The 27,296-nt window shown below is 44.7% G+C and overlaps 1 pseudogene; it reads right to left on the bottom strand.

Moving 5' to 3' along the window:
* Nucleotides 1–27,296, bottom strand: part of LOC141271448 (uncharacterized) — a 305,103-nt pseudogene that overhangs the window by 8,228 nt on the left and 269,579 nt on the right.

The raw sequence follows: 27,296 nt of genomic DNA, 5'->3' as shown, positions 1-27,296 counted from the left end.
CAATTCATCTTCACTGTAAAATAATCCACACTATCTATAAACATAGAGGGGGGCGTGGCCTAGCCAGCGATGTGAGAGGACGAGGTCGGGAACTCTCCCGCCGACCGTAGCTGTGTGCGCTGAGCCAGGACGCCGCAAAGCTTTTGAAGTACCGCTGGATCGTGGGGGAAGGTCTCCTGTCGCCCCGGGGAGCGTTCCTGGCAAGCAGGACTGCCGCAATGACCCGCACCAGGCAGCGGGATCGTGGCCCTGGAAGAGGAGGTAGGGGCCAAGATGGCACCGTAGCTCAGGAGGAGGCAGCCAGAGAAAACACAGCGTGCTCCAGGAGGATGTTGGCTGCTGCACGCCTGGAGAGGTTTGCTAGGGTGGAAGCAAGTAATAAAAAAGCTGGACTCTCAGAGGGGGAGGCTGGGGCAGAAAATGACATGGAGGATCAGGAGAGCACAATAGGTGCAGTGGACTGTGAGGCTGATGGCTCTGGAGATGGGCAGGATAAAAATGTGGAGTCTGCTGTTGATCCTGATGTTGGGGAACCCACTTTGAAAGATGTGTTTACTGTGGTGTCGTATTGCAAACAAACGCTTACCAAGCTGTCAAAACAGGTTACTGGTGTGCAAGCAGAAATTACTAATATTAAGGCTGCCATGCAGAAAGCCGATGTCCGCACAGGAGAGGTAGAGGAAAGAGTGAGCACGGCTGAGGACACCATAATATCTGTACAAGCTGCTCAAAAAAAGCAGGACAAGCTGTTAACTGATGTTATTGCTAAAAACGACGACTTGGAAAACAGGTCGAGACGTAATAATGTCAGGATAGTGGGGGTCCCAGAGAAAGCATAAGGATCAAACCCTACAGAATTTATTGAGAATTGGTTGTTGGAAAAATTTGGAGCTGATAAACTATCCAAAGTCTTTGTTGTAGAGCGAGCTCATAGAGTCCCACTGAGACCCAAACCTCCAGGAGTAGCTCCCCGAGCCATGTTGGCTAGGATCTTAAATTATAGAGACCGAGACACTATCCTGCGTATGGCGAGAAAGACTAAGGAGTTAACAATAGATGGTCAAGATATCTCGTTTTATTCAGACTATTCACCCATGGTGCAAAAATTACGTATGAGTTACAGAGATGTAAAGAAAAAATTGAGAGACATGGGACTTGCTTATTCTATGATGTATCCGGCCAGGCTGAGACTGGTTGCACTGGGTAGAGTACACCTTTTGCAATCTCCAGAAGAAGCTCTGGAATGGATTGAAAAGAACTCTAGAAGAGTGCGGGAACACAAGGACAGCTGAAGAGAGGCAGAATATGTGTTTTGTGCATGTGTCTATACTTATCATTTGCTATCCTTTCTCAACTGCATTTAACTGTTTGTTGCAGGATACAAATTTAATTCTGGACGAAGGCGGTGTGCTGGCGATGCATACAGTTTATATACTTGTTATCTAAAATGTTTTTTCATAAGGCGGGAGAGACCTTGGGGAAGACATTCGGTTTTTTGTCTATTTGAAGTTTAGGCGGGAGGGACCATCTGGTGGAATAGGTCGGTTTCATTCACCCACTCTCGGATAGAGAGAGAGAATGGAACGACAAATTGGGAGGAGGATTGGGGATGACAGGGATGGTTAGAGGAGTTATAAGTTATTTTAGTTTTGGGTAAGGGTGGGGGGGGACGGACGACATGGGAGGCACTGTATGATGTGGTTATATATACAAATATTGATTCTGATAAACAATGGCGGGTATGGTTAAGGTATTAAGCTGGAATGTACGTGGTTTGGCGGACCGTAAGAGACGAGCCACTATTCTGCAAAATATTTTAGCTCAGGGGCCCTCCATTATCTGCCTTATGGAAACACACCTGACAAGAGACAAAATTGGTTTGTTAGCGAGGAAGTGGGTCCAAAGAGCATACCATTCTACCTATTCTACATATGCAAGGGGGGTTTCTATCCTGGTGCATGCGGGGACTCCGTTCGAGGAGGTTGAGATTAAAATAGATAAAGACGGGCAATACGTTTTTCTAGTTTGCAGACTTTATGGCAAATTATATTGTGTAGTGGCAGTGTACTTTCCACCGCCATATACTGGGACGAAACTGCTGGAGATTATAGAGCTCACGAGGCATTGGATAGGGATTCCTGTATTGCTGATTGGGGATGTTAACAACATAATGAATAAAATTTGGGACAAAACTAATAGGCATTCGGAAAGAAATGACGGAGAGGAGGAGACACCCTTTGCTAAGTATGTATCAGAGGTGGGCTTGATAGATTTGTGGAGAGTGAGACATGTGGGGGTGAGGACGTACTCCTGCTACTCTTCGACACACGGCTCTATGTCTAGAATAGACCTAGCACTTGGAAATGGGATGATTGACCAAAAAGTTATGCATATTGAGTATCTACCTAGGATACTTTCTGATCATTGTCCATTATTGGTAGAGCTGAGGTCCGGCATATGTGCGGGCGGTGGAAGGTTCACCCAGTTTGGCTGGAAACGGTGGATATTCAAAAAATAGCAGGAGAAGTGGAGGAATTCTTCCAGAATAACTTGGGAAGTACAGCCATAGGAAATGTGTGGGACACAATGAAGGCTTATGTCAGGGGTTTGCTGATCCGAGATATTTCTAGAATTAAAAACCAGAACAGAATGGAGGAGAGGGAGGCATTGGCCGCGCTGAAGAGAGCAGAGGAGGAATTGGTGCTTAACCCCACTGTAGAGGCGCAACTAGTCATGAGAGAAGCTCACAAAGGTGTGGATAAAATATTTCTAGCCAGGGGGGGGGGGGGGGGGGAGAGAGGGAATTTCAAAAAATTGCCTTTTATGAAGAAGGTGAAAAAGTTGGCCACCTGTTGTCTATTATAGCGGCAGCGCAGAGAGAACAGGGATATATATACGGTCTCCTGGATCCAACTGGCACCTTAGTCACTGAAACGCGAGATATCTTGAAGGTGTTTAGGGACTTCTATGGTGATTTATATCATTCTAAGTTAAGTAATACGGGAGATGACATAGACCAATTCTTGAGGGGAACCCAGATATCTAAACTTAGTGAGGAGGCTAGGGATATCTTGGAAGGCCCCCTGACGGCGGAGGAGATGGAGGAGGCTTTGGCTTCAATGGCAAATAATAAAGCCCCAAGAGCAGATGGCCTTCCAACAGAATTTTATAAACATCTTAGAGATATACTACTGCCAAAATTGAGGGATGTGTTTCTGGGGGCCCTGAAGGTGGGAGAATTACCGGAGTCAATGCGGGAGGCTACAGTAGTGGTTTTGCCCAAGGCAGATAAGGACCGGACACAGCCAGATTCGTATAGACCCATATCTCTACTACCGGCTGATATTAAAATTTTAGCTAAAGTATTGGCTAACCGATTAAGCCGTGTAGTTTCTAGTATTATACACTCAGATCAGTCAGGTTTTATGCCAGATAGATCAACGGCCATTAACTTGAGGCGACTATTTGTTAACATGCAATTGGCCGCTGACAATGTTGGGCATAGAGTTGTAGTCTCACTTGACACACGAAAAGCCTTTGATAGTGTGGAGTGGAACTATCTCTGGCGAGTTCTCCAGCTGATGGGATTTGGTCCGGTTTTTGTGGCCTGGGTAAAGTTATTGTATACGCTCCCTGTAGCCAGGATAAGAGTAAATGGGGAACGATCAGATAAATTTGATATGACAAGAGGAACCAGACAGGGCTGCCCCCTCTCCCCGCTGTTATTTGCCCTGGCTATAGAGCCGTTGGCTGCTGTACTGAGACAGTTAGACGTGGTGAGGGGATTCCGGTATGGAATGGTTGAGGAGAAGATAGCGTTGTACGCAGATGATATTTTATTATTCTTACAGGACCCTCAAGCATCATTATATGGAGCAATAGCTGTCATCAGTAGATTTGGCCTGTTATCTGGGTTACAAATTAATTGGGATAAATCTCATATTATGGAAATAGATACCCTGGATGGCTTAGATATTGAACAGGTGGAACGTACACAACTTAAATTAGTACGAGAGTTTAAATATCTTGGAATTATAATATCACTACCAGTAAAAGAGTACCTTCAGTTGAATGTATACCCGACGATTGGGAAATTAAAATGGAGCAAAATGCGCCTCTCGGTGGTGGGACAAACCAATCTTCTTAAAATGGTGCTGATGCCCAAATTGCTATATGTTTTACATAACTCCCCTGTGTGGATCCCTCTGTCGGTGTAACAGCGCATTAATTCAATATTTAGGGATCTGGTGTGGGGTGGAGGACAACCCAGGATAAAGCTGGAGACTCTCCAGAGGCCGAAAGAAGAGGGGGGTCTCGCCTTACCAAACCCGTGGATATACTTCCTGGCAGCACAGACCCAGCATATTAGAGGGTGGGCATTGAAGGCGGTGAAGGGAACTATCCAGGCTTTCTTGGAAGCTCAAATTAAAAAGAATCCATTGGTGGTGGGCCTAGAGTCGGGACTTTTTGGGAAGATAGGCAGGTCATACCCGACATGTGGCCTAGCCATAAACTGTGGATGAGGGTGAAGAGGATTAGAGGTATAATGGGAATGTCTATATATACTCCTATTTTGGATAACGAAAATTTAGGTGAATTTTATAAGATAGGAGAGCTGAGAGGATGGGTGGTAAGGGGTATACAGTACATTTACCAACTGATGGATAATCAAAACATCAAAACCTTAGAGATGCTGAAAGAGGAATTTCATTTATTAGACAGACACAGTTATCAGTATACACAGGTTAAGCATGCGTTTATTAAGCAAAGGAAAATCAAGAACCTGTCTGTTCAAAAGGATATTGTTATTGACTATATTTGTATGGGGGGATGAACAGCAGGCGTCATATCTAGGGTGTATGCTGATCTGCTTCACACCTTTCTATTGAACTATCCTGTTTTGGCGAAGGAAAAGTGGGAAGCAGATGTTGGTACCATTGAAGATGACAGGTGAGAATCCATTTTGGAATATATTCCTAAGTTATCTCTAAATGAACCTGCCAGAATGTCCCAGCTACTTCTTGTACATAGAGCATATAGATCACCCGATTTTTTGTTCAGGATAGGGGTACGGGAGAATTCGGACTGCCCAAGATGTGGGTCAGAAAATGCTGATATATTACATGTTATGTGGAGTTGTCCAAGGCTTGCAAACTATTGGTCTGAAGTAACAGGCCTAATTGAATGACGGTATCATTGTATAATTCCTAGGGATCCGGTAGTTTGCTTGCTGGGATATGTGGAAGAACTTGTGAGGAATGATGTCACAAAACTGGCAATTGCCAGACTCTTATATGCAGCTAGGAAAGTAATAGCTAGGTATTGGGTGCGACCAGAGCCTCCCTCTAGACAGGAGTATATAAGGCAGGTGGATTATGTGGTACGAATGGAGGAAAAAAATTATTTAAAAAGGAAAAACGCCAAACTCAGTGACAACCTATGGGCACCATGGAAGGTGTGTTAATGATAATGCTTTTGGAGGAAAGAGTCCGATGACTACATTGTATTATAAAATACATTGTAATGTTTATCAGATGTTGAAACATATGTTATATAACGATAAGGGTTTATTGTCGTCCGTAAAAGGGGAGGGAGGGTGGGCGAGGGGTTCTTTTTGATAATAAGAAAATGTGAAATTATTGTACTGAAGATGTATTTTATTATTCTATCTTTAAATGAATAAAAAATTATCTGATTAAAAAAAATCTATAAACATAGAGAAGCTAACAAATATAGAGCCAACAAACAACAATGGAGAAAATGTTTGTCACAGTATACAACACTTATAACAACATTGAAGTGCAGTTGAATGAAAGACACAAGCGACACGTGTTAAACACTAGAAAACACACACTAAAAAACACAGAAATAGTCTGAGCCTAGAGCCACAAAGGGGCTGGTGACACAGGTCAGTAAACACCAGCAGATTATTTTTTTGAGCAGTGTAGAAAGCAAAGGGAATACTTAAAGAACAGAATATAACTCTAAGTAAATCAAACTTCTGTGAAATCAAACTGTCCACTTAGGAAGCAACACTGATTGACAATCAATTTCACATGCTGTTGTGCAAATGGAATAGACAATAGATCGAAATTATTGGCAATTATCAAGACACCCTCAATAAAGGAGTGGTTCTGTAGGTGGGGACCACAGACCACATCTCAGTACCAATACTTTCTGGCTGATGTTTTGGTCACTTTTGAATGTTGGTTGTGCTTTCACACTCATGGTAGAATGAGACGGACTCTACTACCCACAGAAGTTGCTCAGGTAGTGCAGCTCATACAGGATGACACATTAATGCGAGCTGTGGCAAGAAGGTTTGCTGTGTCTGTCAGAGTAGTGTCCAGAGGCTGGAGGCGCTACCAGGAGAAAGGCCAGTACACAGGAGATGTGGAGGGGGCCGTAGGAGGGCAACAACCCAGCAGCAGGACCGCTACCTCTGCCTTTGTGCAAGGAGGAGCAGGAGGAGCACTGCCAGAGCCCTGCAAAATGACCTCCAGCAGGCCACAAATGTGCATGTGTCTGCACAAACGGTTAGAAACCGACTCCATGAGGGTGGTATGAGGGCCTGACGTCCACAGATGGGGGTTGTGCTCACAGCCCAACACCGTGTAGGACGTTTGGCATTTGCCACAGAACACCAGGATTGGCAAAGTCTCCACTGGCGCCCTGTGCTCTTCACAGATGAAAGCAGGTTCACACTGAGCACATGTGACAGGCGTGACAGAGTCTGGAGACGCTGTGGAGAGCAATCTGCTGCCTGCAACATCCTTCAGCATGACCGGTTTGGCAGTGGGTCAGTAATGGTGTGAGGTGACATTTCTTTGGAGGGAAGCACAGCCCTCCATGTGCTCGCCAGAGGTAGCCTGACTGCCACTAGGTACCGAGATGAGATCCTCAGACCCCTTGTGAGACCATATGCTGGTGCGGTTGGCCCTGGGTTCCTCATAATGCAGGACAATGCCAGACCTCATGTGGCTGGAGTGTGTCAGCAGTTCCTGCAAGATGAAGGCATTGAAGCTATGGACTGGCCTGCCCATTCCCCAGGCCTGAATCTGAGTGAGCACATCTGGGACATCATGTCCCGCTCCATCCACCAATGTCACGTTGCACCACAGACTGTCCAGGAGTTGGCGGATGCTTTAGTCCAGGTCTGGGAGGAGATCCCACAGGAGACCATCTGCAACCTCATCAGGAGCATGCCCAGGCGTTGTAGGGAGGTCATACAGGCACGTGGAGGCCACACACAATACTGAGCCTCATTTTGACTTGTTTTAAGGACATTACATCAAAGTTGGATCAGCTTGTAGTGTGTTTTTCCACTTTAATTTTGGGGGTGACTCCAAATCCAGGCCTCCATTGGTTAATAAATTTGATTTCCATTGATGATTTTTGTGTGATTTTGTTGTCAGCACATTCAACTTTGTACAGAACAAATTATTCAATGAGAATATTTCATTCATTCAGATCTAGGATGTGTTATTTTAGTGTTCCCTTTATTTTTTAGAGCAGTGTATATATGTATCCCCTTTGTGGCTCTGGGCGGCTCAGACTAGTTTTCTGTATTTTTTTAGTGATTAGCACATATGCTACTTATATATATATATATATACAGTATAGACCAAAAGTTTGGACACACCTTCTCATTTAAAGATTTTTCTGTATTTTCATGACTTTGAAAATTGTACATTCACACTGAAGGCATCAAAACTATGAATTAACACATGTGGAATTATATACTTAACAAAAAAGTGTGAAACAACTGAAAATATGTCTTATCTTCTAGGTTCTTCAAAGTAGCCACCTTTTGCTTTGATGACTGCTTTGCACACTCTTGGCATTCTCTTGATGAGCTTCAAGAGGTAGTCACCGGAAATGGTTTTCACTTCACAGGTGTGCCCTGTCAGGTTTAATAAGTGGGATTTCTTGCCATATAAATGGGGTTGGGACCGTGTAGAAGTCAGGTGGATACACAGCTGATAGTCCTACTGAATAGACAGTTAGAATTTGTATTATGGCAAGAAAAAAGCAGCTAAGTAAAGAAAAATGAGTGGCCATCATTACTTTAAGAAATGAAGGTCAGTCAGTCCGAAAAATTGGGCAAACTTTGAATGTATCCCCAAGTGCAGTTGCAAAAACCATCAAGCGTTACAAAGAAACTGGCTCACATGAGGACCGCCCCAGGAAAGGAAGACCAAGATTCACCTCTGCTTCAGAGGATAAGTTTATTCGAGTCACCAGCCTCAGAAATCGCAGGTTAACAGTAGCTCAGATTAGAGACCAGGTCAATGCCACACAGAGTTCTAGCAGCAGACACATCTCTACAACAACTGTTAAGAGGAGAGTTTGTGCAGCAGGCCTTCATGGTAAAATAACTGATGGGAAACCACTGCTAAGGACAGGCAACAAGCAGAAGAGACTTGTTTGGGCTAAAGAACACAAGGAATGGACATTAGACCAGTGGAAATCTGTGCTTTGGTCTGATGAGTCCAAATTTGAGATCTTTGGTTCCATCCACCGTGTCTTTGTGCGACGCAGAAAAGGTTAACGGATGGACTCTACATGCCTGGTTCCCACCGTGAAGCATGGAGGAGGAGGAGGTGTGATGGTGTGGGGGTGCTTTGCTGGTGACACTGTTGGGGATTTATTCAAAATTGAAGGCATACTGAACCAGCATAGCTACCACAGCATCTTGCAGCGGCATGCTATTCCATCCGGTTTGCGTTTAGTTGCACCATCATTTATTTTTCAACAGGACAATGTCCCCAAACATACCTCCAGGCTGTGTAAGGGCTATTTGACCAAGAAGGAGAGTGATGGGGTGCTACGCCAGATGACCGGGCCTCCACAGTCACCAGACCTGAACCCAATCGAGATGGTTTGGGGTGAGCTGGACCGCAGAGTGAAGGCAAAAGGGCCAAAAAGGGCTAAGCATCTCTGGGAACTCCTTCAAGATTGTTGGAAGACCATTTCCGGTGACTACCTCTTGAAGCTCATCAAGAGAATGCCAAGAGTGTGCAAAGCAGTCATCAAAGAAAAAGGTGGCTACTTTGAAGAACCTAGAATATAAGACATATTTTCAGTTGTTTCACACTTTTTTGTTAAGTATATAATTCCACTTGTGTTAATTCATAGTTTTGATGCCTTCAGTGTGAATGTACAATTTTCATAGTCATGAAAATGCAGAAAAATCTTTAAATGAGAAGGTGTGTCCAAACTTTTGGTCTGTACTGTATATCTCCAAGAGCCCATTTTTTCATTTTCATCACAACATAGACGTTATGAGGGCAGTTGTTTCTTTTTTTTTTTTGCGGCATGAGTTGCTTTGTATGACACCATTTACTTTACCATATAATTTCACAAAAAACGGGAAATAAGCCAAAAGTAGGGAAACATCGGTAACTACACATAATGGTGGATTTTTATTTCCTCAAACCATGAGAGCCCCATATATGCCCCCCATTCTGTATTGTACTCATCTACTATGTGTTGAGAATTAGAAAAAAAAAGTTGCTTAATAAGAGTTTATTTAATTCCTTCGTGGAAATTTTCTTTTTAGCATTTTGTTTCAATTTGTTTTTGCATTTTCTCTCTTGTCCTCCTGCCAAGACCCATAACTTTTTTTATATTTCCATGTGATGGTCTGATTTTTTTTTTTTAAGGAAGAATTCTCGATTTGAGTATTTATCTTACAACATATTGGAGAACAGTAAAAATAATTTAACCATTGCTGTTTGAGTTTTTAGTTAATTTAGCTGTAAAAATTACCTGGCAACTAGTGATGAGCGAGTATGTTCGATTAACCCTTTCGGCGAGTATGCGCTGGCGAGTACCGAGTATCTTCATCGTACTCGGTGATATGTTTGAATCACTACCGTGAACATGATTTGCGACCGTTTGACAGCTTTAATACATGTGAGGAATGCTTGCTTCTTGCGCATTCCTCACAAGATACTCGGTACTCACCCGAGCATACTCGCCGAAAGGGTTAATCGAAACATACTCGCTCATCACTACTGGCAACATGATTCTCCGGGTCAGGACAATTACAGCAAAGCAAAACTTGTAAGGTTGTAAAAGAAAAATTGGTATCTGTTGCCATTTATTGAGACTCATAACATTTTTTTCATAATTGGAGCTGCATGAAAGATTGTTTTTTTCCTGGATAAATTATATTTTTATTGGAAAAATTTTATTGTTTTTACCTCATTTTTTTCCAGGAGTGGCAGCAATACTTTTAACCGCTCAGGCAACCTAAACTTGCAGTCACATGAGCCCTTCTTCTGTTTTTTTTGTGTGGAAAAAACACCATTTCATTTAGTTAATTTAAAAGTTTTTTCATCCAATTTTTCTTACTGTCCAATCACACATCAATATTCTATGTTACAAACCCTAAAAAGATTAACATATATTTCTACAATCCAGTGACTGATTAGATCCTGTGGTTTCTCGGCATTTAGTGGTCACTACTCACCTGTGCTGTTATCTGTAGGAATCTCCTCTTTACACCGCTCATTACCCCTCACATATGTCTCTGTAGTATTAATATGGGGCAGATCTTTACCCTGAAATAAATATTGTAAATGTCACAGACAGATATAAAAGTCGTGTGAAATGATTTAGAAGAACAGAAAAGATGAAATAGCTGCAGGTCTCCCGTATAAATCCAACATGTCTGCTCTTAATTCTAATCAGCAGTCTCCATAACCAGAAAACTGTGAGAAGATCCAGCCAACATCTAATGTCTATGATCAGCTTTATCCTGTCATCTCCACCAAGTATAAAACATACACTGAATGGCCACATTGTGAGAAGATCCAGACAACATCTAATGTCTATGATCAGCTTTATCCTGTCATCTCCACCAAGTATAAAACATACACTGAATGGCCACATTGTGAGAAGATCCAGACAACATCTAATGTCTATGATCAGCTTTATCCTGTCATCTCTACCAAGTATAAAACATACACTGAATGGCCACATTGGGAGAAGATCCAGACAACATCTAATGTCTATGATCAGCTTTATCCTGTCATCTCCACCAAGTATAAAACATACACTGAATGGCCACATTGTGAGAAGATCCAGACAACATCTAATGTCTATGATCAGCTTTATCCTGTCATCTCCACCAAGTATAAAACATACACTGAATGGCCACATTGTGAGAAGATCCAGACAACATCTAATGTCTATGATCAGCTTTATCCTGTCACTCCACCAAGTATAAAACATACACTGAATGGCCACATTGTGAGAAGATCCAGACAACATCTAATGTCTATGATCAGCTTTATCCTGTCATCTCCACCAAGTATAAAACATACACTGAATGGCCACATTATTAGAGACAGCCATCTAGAAGAATTTGGACCTCCTTTGGTCTACAGAACCTCAGCAAATTGTTATGTTGTCAAATTCAATGAGTGTTAATCTTTCTGCATATTGTCCCCTGAGGACAGGATAGGTTTTTACAATTGCCACAATATAGAAGGAGGTTCTAATGTGCTCGTAACAACCCGTTACTTGTAAAGCAGATGTTTTATAGGACAAAGATCTGAAAACTATAAGGGCCAGGTAAGCAAGAAAAAATGTGCTGTCAGGTTTCTGTAAGCAATCCATGACTATAAGACCATTGTGGCATCGAGCATTGTCCTGCTGTAAGTGTCCTTCTGCCAGAAAAGGATGAACTTAGTTGACCAATGGCCACAAAGCCTATATAAGCTCCTGTACTAGAGTTCTTTATTCGGACACTTTAGTGTAGATCCAGTGTTGTATTCAGCGGCAGGACATGACTGTGCACCACCTGATCTTAAAACGACTCTTGACAAACACCGCTGTCTTAATTGATAATTTCCTTGCATTTATAGGACGTGTTTTTAATGGATGTTTTTCCTCAATCATAGCATTCTCAGTATAATCTAAGCACCATACTATATAATAAATATTCAAAGTCGATCAGATCACTTTATGTTTCCATTATAATGTAGATTCACTTGGCAAATGTCCACAGAAAACTGATCATTAGATTTTCTGCGGCACTCTGGAGTCACTGGTTACATTTCCATTCACAAAAGTTTATATTATAAAAGTTCCAGTGTCTTTAATAAATTGGCCGTTCAGTGTATAATACTGGTGGATAAAACAAGACTGAACACAAGACTTTCACAGCCTTCTACACATCATACCGGAGATCTCATGACACCTTCTCTCCATCTACCTGATCATCCCGAGGAACATTGGGATCTTCTTGTTTACAGTCCAGTAGAAGAAGAGGACGGGGACATCTCTCTGGTGTTGTCCTCTTACTGGATAGAACTGGAGGAAACACATACAGGGACTGAATTCATTTTGTACATACAGATAATTATAGGCCGTGAGTATTTAGCCCTATTACCTGGTGATGTGAGGGGCTGGGGAACCTCCATCATGGCGTCCTTGTACAGATCTTTGTGCCCTTCTAAATACTCCCACTCCTCCATGGAGAAATAGACGGTGACATCCTGACACCTTATAGGAACCTGACACATACAATGATACAGTCATCCCCCCGATCCCTTCATAGCGTTACTGTATAATGTCCCAGCATTCCCAGCAGTGTCACCTCTCCAGTCAGTAGCTCAATCATCTTGTAGGTGAGTTCTAGGATCTTCTGGTCATTGATGTCCTCATGTATCAGGGGGTGAGGTGGAGGCCCCGTGATTGGGCTCAGGGGTCTTCCCCATCCCTCAGACACAGGGTCCTGACAGCGATCACTAGAGGTCTTCTTCACTACTGTGTAATCCTGGTTATGGAGAGACACATTAATAAATCTCACTACAGACATTTCCAGAGTCCTCACCTCTCCAGTTCTGTCCATCTGTTATTCCCATAGATAAGAATGATGTAATGTGACGTCATCAGAATCTCTCACCTCTCCAGTAATCCGGAAGAGGATCTCTAGGGTGAGGTGTAATATCCTCTCTGCCATCTTGTCCCTGTCTCTATCCATCCTTGATGGTCAATCAGGAAAATTCTCTTATATAGAAGATCTCCACTGAGAGGATCCAATATTGTAGGGACCTGAATGGGGAGAAGATGACGATGTAACATCATAAAGATCCCATGTAAGAAATCTCCGGAGCTGTTACCGGCTTCACATGATCACTACATCCAGTCATGGCCCCGTCCTGCCCCCGGTATAATACACAATCACATACAGAGATTTATCACAGAATATCTCCAATCCAGCACCAAAAACACAGAACAAATCTAAAAGAAAAATCTAAAATATCTGAATCTTTATTAAATATTTCATAAAAACAAAACATAAAGTTATAAAGTGCCGGGAACATCCACAGAGATCGGGACGGCAGAACCGGGGACGTCAGTATCAGGTAATGATAGAACATTAATATCTCCTGATAGTGACAACATGGAGCGGGCGACGGCCATAATGGAGACTGTACAGTAACAGAGCAGCGAGCGACGTCAGGAGGGAAGTGACCCAATCTAATCCAATACAGACAGATCCTGATATAGAGACACAGACGGGAACACGTTCTGTCTCCTGGAATGTGACCGCAGCACTGAGAGGGTTAATAGTAATGGGTAATCTTCACATACCTCCACCTGCAGAGCCGCCACCACATATATGGCTGTTCTGTGCGCACAGGACCTGTGATGAGGTCACAGGAGGGGAGGAGTCAGGGGTCACATGATCAGGGGCCTCAGTGGATGCAGGACTCTGCTGTGCTGGTTGTCATGGTGCTGGATGAGGGGAAGGTTATGTGTGGGGTCAGGAGGGGTTTACAGGGGGGATTTATTATTTAAAGCAAAGAAGTTGGATAAAATATAACTTTAATACAGTATATAAAATGTCGCTCTCTTCGCCACATAAACAAAAAACCCACACAGACATTTATATAAAAAAAGAGAAATATTCCAAATTAATTATCCAGCCCCATTAATTTGTCAGGACACCGGTCAGTGGTAAACCCGTCTGCGCTGGGATAATTATATGGGATTTATTATTGTGATGAGGATAAATCTCAGATCGTTATAGTCCTATTAATGAGAGATAGGAACAATCTCACCCAAGTCCAAGAAAAGGAGGCTCAAAAATTATCCTTCAAACGATTAGGGGGGGAATTTGCCCAGTGCCCACAGTGCACCCTGGCCAGAAGGATCTCATGCCAGATTATCTCCCGATGGGTTTCCTCTATTTAGAATTTAGATTCATCAGGGGAGTTGTGCTGGTGAAGATAATATCCCTGCTGGGTAATCGGCTGATAGGATGTAAAGTTGCAGCGGCGGCTATTAGTGATACCTCCTCAATCCATCACTAACAGTGTACAGAGCGTAGCCGTAGCCATGTGTGTATGGAGCTGAGTCATGTGTGTGACGTATGCAAGCCGTACATTACCAAACACAATGCCTTTCGTCTTGTTAAGTCGTGTAATGAAGCCACTACTGGACTCTGGAGCAATGGAAACATGTTCTGTGGAGTACTGGATAACACTGCTCGATCTGCCATCTGATGGACGAGTCCAGATTTGGCAAATACCTGGAGAATGTTACCTGACTGCATTGTATCAATTGTAAGGTAAGCCTGTTAAATCCAATGAAGGGATATTTAATGGAAGTAGGAAGCCGCGGCAGAGGAAGGAGAGGGAGCCGTGGCAGTGAGCATGTCAGCTTCTCTGCCAAGGGGAAAGAAAGGGACCATGCAGAGATATCGATGTTCCAGTACCCACTTCTTTATGCTCGCAAGGAATCTCTGAAGAAGATGTGGGGCATGAATATTCTCCCTGGGCTCCACAATCTCTCTTCGGGACCAAATCCTTTCCAATCCACAATTCCAAGTTTTACCCCTCACCTTCTTCATGGCCAAGATGCTCTTAAAGATATCCTCAGAGCAGACTGGTATAGGTGTGGAACCTTGAATAAGAGGCTCAAGATTACTGGCTTGAGAGATACATGGAAACAGTCACACATAACAGTCACACGTAACAAGGCCCAAAGCTTCAACATTGATCTGCTTGATGACCTAGAAGGGACTGATAAAGCGAGGACCTAACTTGTAGGATGGAATCTTGAGACGGATGTATTTTGAGGAGAGTCACACCTTATCCCCAGGCCGAAAACATGTTGGGTCCAAGCATCTTTTATCAGAATGCCTCTTCATCTGTTCAGACGACTTCTCAAGAGTGGCTTTGGTGTCCTCCCAGATCTTAGAGAAATCTTTAGTGAGAGCATCTGCTGCAGGAACTCCAGAAGCGACCGACACCGGAAGAAAGATTCCAGGCTGCTGACCAAAGAAAAAGAAGAACGGTGAATTTGCAGAAGACTCGCTTACATGATTAATGTAGAATAACTCCACCAAGGGCAAAATCTTGACCCAGTCGTCATGGTGCAGATTTGTGAAATGCCGCAGTAAATTAGACAGAATCTGGATGACTCACTCAACCTGACCATCCAAGACCATGTTCAAAAGATTGTAAATGGCTCTCCAGAATTTGGATGTGAATTGGATGCCCCTGCCAGATACTATGTGAAGAGAAAAACCAGTGAAGGCGGAAAATGTGCTGAATAAATTTCTCAGCAAGCTCGGGAGCAGACGGAAGACCAGTCAATGGGGTAAAGTAAGCGAGAAGCAGTCAACCACCACCAAGATGACTTAGCATCCAGAGGGCACAGGGAGGTCCATAGCGATGTGCTACCAGGGAGCTGAAGGCACAGGAAGTGGTAAAAGTCGCCTGGATGGGAGTTGCCTGGGAGTCTTGTTATGAGCACAGGAAGGACAGGCTGAGACAAATTCCATAATTTCCTTTAGCATGATTGGCCACCAATAATGACATGAGATAAGTTGAGAAGTCTTTTTCTGCCCAGCATGACCAGCCACATTTGAAGAGTGCCCCACAGCAGAACTTGTCTCCATTTAGTCTCTGACACTAAAGTCTTCCCTGGATGAATCTGAGACAAGTTTACCAGAGGCACAGCAACCATCTTGGAAGACGCTATTATAAGTTGGGGTTCCTCTTCTTGATCAGTGGGTAGGAAGGACCTAGAAAACGCATCTGACTTGACGTTCTTGTCAGCCAGCAGAAAATGCAAGATGAAATGTAAGCAGGCAAGGAACAGCAACCACCCTGGTTGGCGCGGATTTAGCCTTTGTGCGGACTGTGCGGTAAGCCAAGTTCCTATGGTCAGTGTATATGATGACCGGACGAACTGCCCCTTCAAGAAGGTAACGCCACTCCTCTAAAGCCATCTTAATCGCTAATAACTCACGATCGCCAATAGACTAATTACGTTCAGGAGCAGAGAAGGCCTTGAAGAAGAAACCGCAGGTGACTATTTGGCAATAGGAAGACTCCTCCATGAGAACTGCACGAGAGGATGAAGCATCCACTTTCAGGAAGAATTGTTTCTTGATTTTGGGCCTATGTGGCACAGGAGCAGAGGAGAAGGCCTGTTTTAGGTAAAGAAATGTGTTCTCAGCCTCCAGAGTCCAAGGTTGATGAAACTAGGGCTGGAGTAGATGAAGCAGATGACGACAGGGCGTCTAAATGGGTGTTCACAGATCGCAAGTAGGACAAGATGTTATCTTGCTGGTCTCCTTGACTGGTCATCTCCTGGAACAAATACGAGAGTGGAGGTGTATTGGGATCAGTGATGGCCTGAGCAAACTGTCACACTGGTGGATTGTGGACCCATTGCACCACGGGCCGGGCTTTCCTTGGAGGAGCGTGGCTAAGCGGCTACCTAGTTTTCACTAAAACCCCTGATGGTAGAATTAGGCTTGAGCTGAAAGTAGCCACCAGGTACCACTCCAGGGCAGTACCCGGTACTGCAGCAGCTTACTCCAAGGGTCAGGGTCGCAGACACAGTCTGGGAGTCACTGGCAGGACTGGATCCGGATAACGTGCAGAATAGATACCGGAGACGGTTCAGACAGAACAGGATGGGGTTCAGACAGAAGAGGATGTTCAGACGGGTCAGACTCAGGGCTTAGGCGGGACAGGTTCTGGATCACTGGCAGATAGTATGCAGTTACAGGACTCAGGTTTAGACAGGACGAGTTCAGGAACAGGGACCTGACAACAGACTAATGAAACAAACACTAACTAGAAACTAAAGTTGCTCAGGCACCTCCCTACAGGGGAAGAAAAATATATAGCTGCACTCTAAGTTGCTAGAATGGTAAATTTAGACAATTGGAACTACATTACTGCCATGAAAATGAGATGTGTGCTACATTATGTACATGTGGAATTTTGGAAAAATGGAACCGCAATATTGCTCTAGAATAATTTACAGTAGAAGGAAGGTACTTAGCACATAAATTGGCCAATGTCTATGAGCCCAACAGCTAACATCAAAGCGTACGTTGTTGTTGGGTCCCTGTCCTGATAAGAAACCTCTCTTGGACTAAAAATATGTGGTTTGAAGGAGAGATTAGAATCCAGGGTTACCACAAGAGCTGTTCACTTTACCCTCAATAAATTTCGGCCTCTCGACCGGCCAGCTTCGAGCAGGACAACAGAAAATCATATGTAGCAATTTGAGGAGCCATGGTCACCCGAAGGTGACAGTGGGAAAGTGCAAATACTGTCGCAAGAGGTGGATAATGATGAGACACAATAGACAGAAAGTCAGGAGGAGAACCAGGGTGCGGACGTGGAAAAAAAGCGGTTGACGATGAAGTCACTTACCCAACCTGGCAAGGGAACATGTAGAGCGAGGACAGCAGCACACAGGGAGAGGGAGGCGTAGCACCACAACAGGCAGGATCAAGCAGTGTGGTGGCCACAGACACAAGGCGGGCAACTGCTCCCCGGAACACCAACACGACAGAAGTTGCCAGTACAACTGTTAGGTCTTCCCGAGTCTGGTCCAGAAACAGTATCTGCGGGTGACACCACTGCCTCTTCCGCTGCTGTGCATGCACACTACTCCCCTGTCCATGGCACATGCGAAGATGTCTCCCGCCCTGCACCTGTCATTGCAGACTTGCAACCATCACCTTCCACGTCCTTGTCCTTTTGTAGCGTTCAGTTGTCCTTACCACAGTTCTTGGAATGTAAGTGCAAGTATGCAACTAGCCACCCACCCACAGGTCGCAATACTAAACTGCCATATTTCTGGACTGCTTGTACTTGAAATGTTGCTTTTTAGGCTTGTGGAGGCGGAAGCTTTCCACAACCTCATGGCGGCGGCGGCCGAGTGTCCATACTCGGTCCCCAGCCACCACTATTTCTCCCGGTATCGTCTTCCACAAGCGCAAGTCCCAGAACATTACCTGTGCCCTCCCCAGTGCACTTAAGTGGGAAGGACCGCCTAACACGTGGACAAGTGAATGTGGCCAGGAACGGTTCATCTCACTGACGCATTCCACTGGCTTAATATTATGGAAGCCGGGACTCAGTGGGACCCTGGGACGGAACACGTCCTCTCGATGCAAAGGATTGCAGGCCCTGGGTCAATCAGGGTTACCCCTACATTCTACAGCTCCTGCACCACCTCCTCTTCAGCCTCCATCTCCATCACTTGATTCATTTCTTCAGGACATATTCCAGATTATTTACTTAAACTTCGTGTGTGGCAATAACAATAAGCAGGACTGTATGCTTAGGCGACAAACCGCACACTGTTGTAGAGATGTTGAAAGCTGTATCAGAGAACCTGGTGTCAGCTCTGAAGCTAGGCAAGCTCGCACATATACCATGCCTGGCCCATGTGCTCAACTTAGTGGTTCTGCAGTTTCTCAAAATCTACTTGAATCTGCCAGAGATGCTTGTGAAAGTACGAAGCATGTGTGCCCATTTCAGAAAGTCATCTACAGCCCTGGCAGGGCTTCAGCAGCGTTTGCAGCTTCCAGCTCACCGACTGGTGTGCGATGTGACTACGCATTGGAAATCAACGTTGCAGATGTTTGGAATGATTTTGAGCAGCAGAGAGCAGTTGTTGAGTACCAGCTTAAACACATCCTTCGGCATTCAGGTCAGCCTCCGTACATAAGAGCTGATGAGTGGGCATGGATGTCTGACTAGTGATGAGCGAGTGTATTTGTTACTATTCGCTATTCGCACGGATAGTACGGTATTCGGGTTACTCGTTATTCTGCGAGTATTTGTGTACTTGCCTCGCTATATTCGGATGTCCCGCCCTGCAGTTTTGGCGCCTTCTTTGCAGCCACTAATCGTGCTGGGCTTCTTAACCAATCACAGTAATCCCGCAGACATCTTGGTTGTGGCATTACTGTGATTGGCTGGCCGCCCAGCATCATAAGGTCTATTTAAGCCCTGCCGTCGCCATTTTGTGCACATTGCATCTGGAGCCTGCGTTGTAATAGCCTAGGGAGAAATCGTTGAGCTGCTAGGGAGAGTGTTTAGGCCTCTTGATAAAACAAAAGCCCTTTTAAGGGCTACCTGCAGTGTATCCTAGTTCTGTGTTTAAACGAGCTGCTCACTAGCTCCATAATACCACCAAAAAATAGCTCTTTTCAGAGCTGAAGGCACACAAAAAAGTCAGAGTACAGGGAGGGAGAGATTGTGTATTAGGTAGGGAGTGTATTAGGGTTCTTCCAGTGTCCATCTTAAAACAGCTCTTGTCAGAGGCAAAGCAATATTTTTCCAGCACACAGAGTAGTAGCATTTTGTGCTGCCTTTTTTTTTAGCACCAGTCTATTTTCCCTGCTGTTTTAGGGGTCAGAGCCTGGCTTCTGCTGTCCACATTTGTCCACTTAAAAAGGCGTTTAGCGCCCTACGCAAAGCAGTAGTCCAAATATTTCCTACTGCCTGCTACAAAGCAGGCACCAGGCCATTTTAACCACTATTTTAAGGTGTCAGCCTGCCTTCTGTTCATATTAGTCCACTTAAAAAAGCATTTTGTGCCCTGTACAAAGCAGTAGTCCAAACATTTCCTACTGCCTGCTACACAGCACGCACCAGCCCATTTTAACCACTATTTTGGGGTGTCAGCCTGCCTTCTGCCTTCTGTCCATATTAGTTCACTTAAAAAATCATTGAGTGCCGTGCACAAAGCAATAGTCCAAACATTTCCTACTGCCTGCTACAAAGCACGCACTAGCCCATTTTAACCACTATTTTGGGGAGTCAGCCTACATTCTGTCCATATTAGTCCACTTAAAAAATCATTGCGTGCCCTGCACAAAGCAGTTGTCCAAACATTTCCTACTGCCTGCTACAAAGCACGCACCAGCCCATTTTAATCACTATTTTGGGGTGTCAGCCTGCCTTCTGTCCATATTAGTCCACTTAAAAAATCATTGCGTGCCCTGCAAAAAGCAGTTGTCCAAACATTTCCTACTGCCTGCTACAAAGCATGCACCAGCCCATTTTAACCACTATTTTGGGGTGTCAGCCTGCCTTCTCTCCATATTAGTCCACTTAAAAAAATCAATGAGTGGCCTGCACAAAGCAGTAGTCCAAACATTTCCTACAGCCTGCTACAAAGCACGCACCAGCCCATTTTAACCACTATTTTGGGGTGTCAGCCTGCCTTCTGTCCATATTAGTCTACTTAAAAAATCACTGCGTGCCTTGCACAAAGCAGTAGTCCAAACATTTCCTACTGCCTGCTACAAAGCACGCACCAGCCCATTTTAACCACTATTTTGGGGTGTCAGCCTGCCTTCTGGCAATATTAGTCCACTTAAAAATCATTGAGTACCCTGCACAAAGCAGTAGTCCAAACATTTCTTACTGCCTGCTACAAAGCACACACTAGCCCATTTTAACCACTGTTTTGGGGTGTCAGCCTGCCTTTTGTCCATATTCGTCCACTTAAAAAATCATTGAGTGCCCTGCACAAAGCAGTGGTCCAAACATTTCCTACTGCCTGCTACAAAGCACGCACCAGGCCATTTTAACCACTATTTTGGCTGTGACAGCTAGCTTGGCTTGTGCCATCAATATCTGAAAATCTGTCAACAAAACCCAAAATGCCAAAAAAGACTGTTGTTAAGGGATGTGGACATGCTGTTGTCAGTGGTGCGCGAGAAGGCACCCAGTCTGTGTCAGGTCAGAAGAAGCTTGATGCATCCACTATGTTCCTGGAAAAATTTCACGGTCTGGAATGTAAACGTGTGTGGAAGCCAGAATAGCGAGAGCAGATTCTGTCTTGGATAGCAGGCCTCTACGCATATTGTCAAGCAGCAACAAATCTTCCATGACCACAGTCTACTGTGGATACACAGAAAGCTGGCCCCCATCTAATCCTGAAGCTGGTTCTCCTTCATCCCACCATTATCAGTCACAGGAGACATATGACCCCAAGCTTGGCCACTCCGAGGATCTGTTTGGTACGTATCTTTGGTTGACTCTGGCCTATCACCATGCAGCATTGAAGAGGGACAAGAGAAGGTGGCGTGCGTTGATGCTCAAGTATTTGAGAACCTACGGTCAGAAGAAAGCCACTCGGTGGAACGTCATTTACTGTCTCCAGAGGTGGAGGCTGATGATGATGAGACACAGTTGCCATCAGGTCAGCCACAATGTCAACTGGGAAGGAGGATGAGATGGAAGACGAGGTGGTCGATGATGAGTCCACTGATCCGACCTGAACCGTTGGCATGCATAACCATGACAGCAACACAGAGAAAGATGGATATGTAGCACCAACACAGGCACCAAGGTGTCGTGGTTTGCCCAGAGTGAGAACTGGGTCAACTGTTCCCAAGAGCACCCCCGCTGTGTGCCAAGTCAGGGCAAGAAGGTGTTCAGCTGCTGTGTGGAATTTTTTTCCTGAAAGTCCTTCAGAGAAAAACATTGTAGTCTGTAGCATCTGCCGTACCAAGTTGAGCAGAGGCCAGGGCAAAGGCAACCTAAGCACCACCAGTATGCGAAATTACATGGCAGCCAAGCACCCCAGTAGGTGGGTGGAACACCAGGGTACCAAATCTGCGTCTTCAGGTCAAACCAATGCCATGTTGCCTGGGCTATGTCCTTCAGAATCTGCTGTTCAGGAAGCAGGCGCTCATACCTTCTGCCCACAAGCTGTGGTTGCTCATACACAACAAACATCAACCACATCCACTTCCTTGTCCCAGCAAACCGTCCAATTGTCCGTGCCTGAGAGCTTGGAAAGAAAGCGTAAATACCCAGCCATGCACCCACAGGCACAAATACTAAACTCGCAGATTGCCAAATTGCTAGCTGTGGAGATGCTGCCGTTTAGGCTTGTGGGAACACAGTCTTTTCGTGATTTCTTGGCTATGGCTGTTATGTTCTGCTACCAGAGCTAAGGAAAGAGAGGAAATCTGTCCCTACGATAGAACTCAGCTGAATCCCTACGATGTAACAGGGAACCTGATCCTGCGATCAGACCTGCTAAAGTCCTAAGCTAGTCTGTACGGAGACCTATAGATGTGGGGAAGGAATCCCTACAAGTACTAAGGACTGGGAGGAAAATGGGACACCTCCTAACAGAAATAGTAGCAGACAGACAAACAAACAAAATATATAGAACACTGAGGTCCGTAGACCAAGCAAACTAACAGAGTTAGATACAGAGCACAGGCTAGCTAGAAAGTAGTTATACAATGAAGTCCAGCAAAGCCAGAAGGGCGGAGCAGGATTAAATAGGCCAACGAGGTCATGTGACCAGCAAAGGAAAAAACCTAAGAGCAAGGTTCTAACAGTACCCCCCCTTCTAAGAGGATCCTCCAGATCCCCTAGGACCAGGCTTATCAGGAAATCTCCTTTGAAACGCTCTGATAAGTCTGGATGCGGAAACATCATCTGACCTCACCCAAGAGTTATCCTCGGGTCCGAAACCTTTCCAGGCCACCAGATACTGCAAACTACCTCTATACCGTCTAGAGTTAAGGATGCGAGAAATTTCATATTCCCCGTCCTCCACCACCGGAGGAACAGAGGCAGAGGCGTCACCATCCGACACAACAGCTTTTTTTAACAGAGAGACATGAAATACCGGATTAATTCTCCAGGAGGTAGGAACCTCCAACCTAACAGCAGATTGGTTGACAACCTTGAAGCACCTTAAAGGGCCCTACAAACTTGGGACCCAATTTCTTAGAAGGAATCCTCAACCGCAGATTCCTAGAGGACAGCCAAACCATGTCACCAACAGCGAACAAAACCTCCTGTCGTTTCCTATCAAAGTAGTCTTTAGATTTTCTGTTGGCCTCCTGAAGATTACCACGCACATCCGTCCAAACTCTCTCCAAATCACCGGAAAAATTCTCCTGTGCTTTAAGAATCTCATCTTCCAAAACGGAGTCCAAAGCAGCTATCACAACACCTTCTTGTAAAATGTTCTCCTCTTTCTCAGCACCGACTATGGGAGAAAAACTGCGAGACAAGGCATCCGCCTTAACATTCTTAGTACCAGGGATGTAAGTAACGGAGAAATTAAACCGCGAGAAAAACAGTGCCCACCTAGCCTGACGGGCATTCAGGCGCTTGGCAGCATCAAGATATATCAGATTTTTATGATCCGTAAGAACCTGAATGGGAAATTCCGCACCTTCCAAGAAGTGGCGCCAGTGTTCAAATGCGAGTTTAATAGCCAATAAGTCCCGATTACCAATATCGTAATTCAGTTCAGTCTCCGAAAATTTTTTTGAAAAAAAGGCACAGGGATGTAATCCATCCCCGTTATCCTGAGACAATACTGCGCCAACCCCCACCGAAGAAGCATCAACCTCAACCAAAAACGGCTTAGTCACATCAGGCTGCATAAGGATGGTAGAAGAGGTGAACCTCTCCTTGAGATACACAAAAGCTTCAATGGCCTCAGAAGACCACTGAACCGCATCAGCACCTTTCCTGGTGAGATCGGTCAGAGGTTTGACAATACTAGAAAAATTTTTTATGAATTTTCTGTAATAATTGGCGAAACCTAAAAACCTCTGTATCGATTTCAAACCAATAGGCCTAGGCCATTCCTGTACAGCTTGAACTTTAACCGGGTCCATCTCAAAACCTTCGCTGGAGATAATGTAACCCAAAAAACTAATTCTCTGTACAGCGAACTCACATTTCTCCAGCTTAGCAAAAAGCGAATTGTCCATTAACAATTGTAATACCTCACATACGCTCCGCCAATGAGACTCCAGATCCGGCGAATAAATCAAAATGTCATCCAAATACACAACCACATTTTTGCCGATCAAAGGTCTAAGGATGTCATTAATAAGATTCTGAAAAAATGCAGGAGCATTAGTAAGACCAAAAGGCATAACCAGATTCTCAAAATGACCCACAGGAGTGTTAAAAGCAGTCTTCCATTCGTCACCCTCCTTCATGCGCAACAGATTGTATGCCCCCTTAAGGTCAATTTTAGAGAACCACTTGGCCCCCATTAACTGGTTAAACAGATCAGGAATCAATGGCAGTGGGTAAGGATTGCGTACAGTAATTTTGTTAATCTCACGAAAATCCAGACAAGGACGTAAACCGCCGTCCTTTTTTTTTTACAAAAAAAAATCCAACCTCCACAGGAGACTTAGAGGGCCTAATGTGACCGGCGGCCAAACTTGTCTGTATGTATTCATCCAAAGCCTTCCTCTCAGGAATAGTAAGGTTAAATAAACGACTTTTAGGAAGAGTCGCTCCAGGGACAAATTCAATAGAACAATCATAGTCTCTATGGGGAGGCAAAACTTGCGATTCCTTCTCAGAAAAAACTCTCCAAAAATCCTGAATAGGAACAGGCAATTCTCCCCTATCCAAAGCTGCAATACGCCCGTTACAACACTTGTCATAACATTTATGGCTCCAGGATTTAATTTCATTGGTAGACCAATCCAGTACAGGATTGTGAAATTTTAACCAGGGCAATCCCAATATTACTGGAGAAGGCAAGTTATTCAAAACTACCAAATCCAATTTCTCATGGTGAACACCATTAATAGTGAGAGGAAATTCACAGACCTTGAGAGTAATATTCTTCAAAGGGGAACCATCCACAGAAACCACAGCAATGGGGGATGATAAAGGTTCGGGTTTTAAATTGAGTCTTTCCAAGAATCCCCCATCAATTACATTCAGAGTAGATCCACAATCAACAAACACCCGAAATTCCATTAATTTTTCCTGAGCAATCGTGGAAGCAGCTAAAAATACACCCTTGGAATTTAAACAGGCAATACGGGCATGACTGACCATTTTTTTTTCTTTCTTCATACGAAGCTCACAGCCTTTAATCAAATGACCAGATTTTCCGCAATAGAAACACAAGCCTTCAGAAAATCGACGGTCTTTTTCTTGAGAGCGAGGTGCCACCGATCCAATCTCCATCGATTCACCACTGTTAGTACACACATTCTCATAACCAGAAACTGACATAGCAGAGGATTTGCTCTCATTAACCCTTGCACGCAGTCTCCTATCCACCCGTATAGCTAATTGCATAGTCTGTTGCAAATCTTCAGGTGTAGGATAAGCAATTAGCAGGTCTTTAACCCTTTCATTGAGCCCAGCAAGAAATAGACTTTTCAGAGCAGAATCGTTCCACCCTGTTTGAGTAGACCAACGACGGAAATGAGTACAATATTTTTCCACATTACCTGATCCCTGTCTCAAACGTCTTAACTCAGTCTCAGCTGATGCGACACGGTCAGGATCATAATAGTCCCAAAGCAGAAAAAAAACTATCCACTGATCTGAAGCATGTATCACTAGGTTGCAAAGAAAAGGCCCACTCCTGAGGCTCTTTGCGCAAAAGTGACATTATGAACCCTATGCGCTGGGATTCATCCCCAGAGGACTTGGGTCTCAAACGAAAATACAATAAGCAAGCATTTTTAAATGAAAAAAATTCTCGCTGTTCACCAAAAAATAAATCCGGCAAACATACCTTAGGCTCCAAGAAATGTGCTCCAGGACAGTTACTCACGTGCTGACGGAGCTCGGCCACCTCCAGAGAGAGTCCCTGCAGGCGATGAGCCAAATCCTGAACCGACACCATGATGGAACAGAAAAATCTTTCCTTAGAGAATTTGCAGGCTGGACTTACTGTTAAGTTCTGCTACCAGAGCTAAGGAAAGAGAGGAAATCTGTCCCTACGATAGAACTCAGCTGAATCCCTACGATGTAACAGGGAACCTGATCCTGCCATCAGACCTGCTAAAGTCCTAAGCTAGTCTGTACGGAGACCTATAGATGTGGGGAAGGAATCCCTACAAGTACTAAGGACTGGGAGGAAAATGGGACACCTCCTAACAGAAATAGTAGCAGACAGACAAACAAACAAAATATATAGAACACTGAGGTCCGTAGACCAAGCAAACTAACAGAGTTAGATACAGAGCACAGGCTAGCTAGAAAGTAGTTATACAATGAAGTCCAGCAAAGCCAGAAGGGCGGAGCAGGATTAAATAGGCCAACGAGGTCATGTGACCAGCAAAGGAAAAAAACCTAAGAGCAAGGTTCTAACAGTGGCTGCCCCATGATACAATGTTCCCAGCCGCCACTATTTTGCCCGGTGTGCCATCCCTGCGTTATACAAGCACGTGTTAAACAATCTGAACCGTGCTCTCACCAACGCCGTAACCGGGAAGGTCCACCTAACAACAGACACCTGGACAGGTTGTTGTGGACAGGGACGATACATTTCTGTCACGGCACACTGGTTGAACCTGGTGGAGGGTGGAAGAAAGGCGCAAACGGGAACAACACATATCCTACCCACACCAAGAATAGCGGGCCCAACTTCTGTCAGGGTTTCCGCCTCTTCATATTCCACTTCCTCATCTTGCTCCTCCTCCTCTGCTGAATTACCCTACCCATCACTGCCAAGCTGGGACCTGTGCAGCAACGCATCGGTAAAGCGGCAACACGCTCTGCTGAAGCTGATCTGTTTAGGACAGAAAGCACACACTGCAGCAGAGCTGTGGCAAGCTTTAAAACAACAGGCCGATCAGTGGCTCTCGCCGCTGCACCTCCAACCCGGTCTGGTCGTCTGCGATAATGGGCATAACCTGGTGGCAGCATTAAAGGTCAGCAAGCTGGTACAGGTGCCATGCATGGCTCACGTGCTGAACCTAGTTGTTCAGAAATTTGTGAAAACTTACCATGACTTGCCGTACCTATTTGAGAAGGTGCGTCGTATTAGCGCCCATTTCCGGCATTCCTCTACCTCTTTTGTTGCTCTTACAGCGCTGCAAAAGCGCTTGAATTTGCCAAGTCACCGACTCATTTGTGACCTACCCATGCGGTGGAACTCCACCTATCATATATTGGTGAGAATTAGTGAACAGCAGAGGGCAGTAGCTGAATACCAGTTTCAGCATGCCCGTTCGACTGAGAGTCAGCCACCAC

Source organism: Phyllobates terribilis, unplaced genomic scaffold, assembly GCF_046119375.1.
Source record: "Phyllobates terribilis strain yellow unplaced genomic scaffold, ASM4611937v1 Scaffold_5__5_contigs__length_657084704, whole genome shotgun sequence".
Lineage (NCBI taxonomy): Eukaryota > Metazoa > Chordata > Amphibia > Anura > Dendrobatidae > Phyllobates > Phyllobates terribilis.
This window is presented reverse-complemented; position numbering and strand designations above follow the sequence as displayed.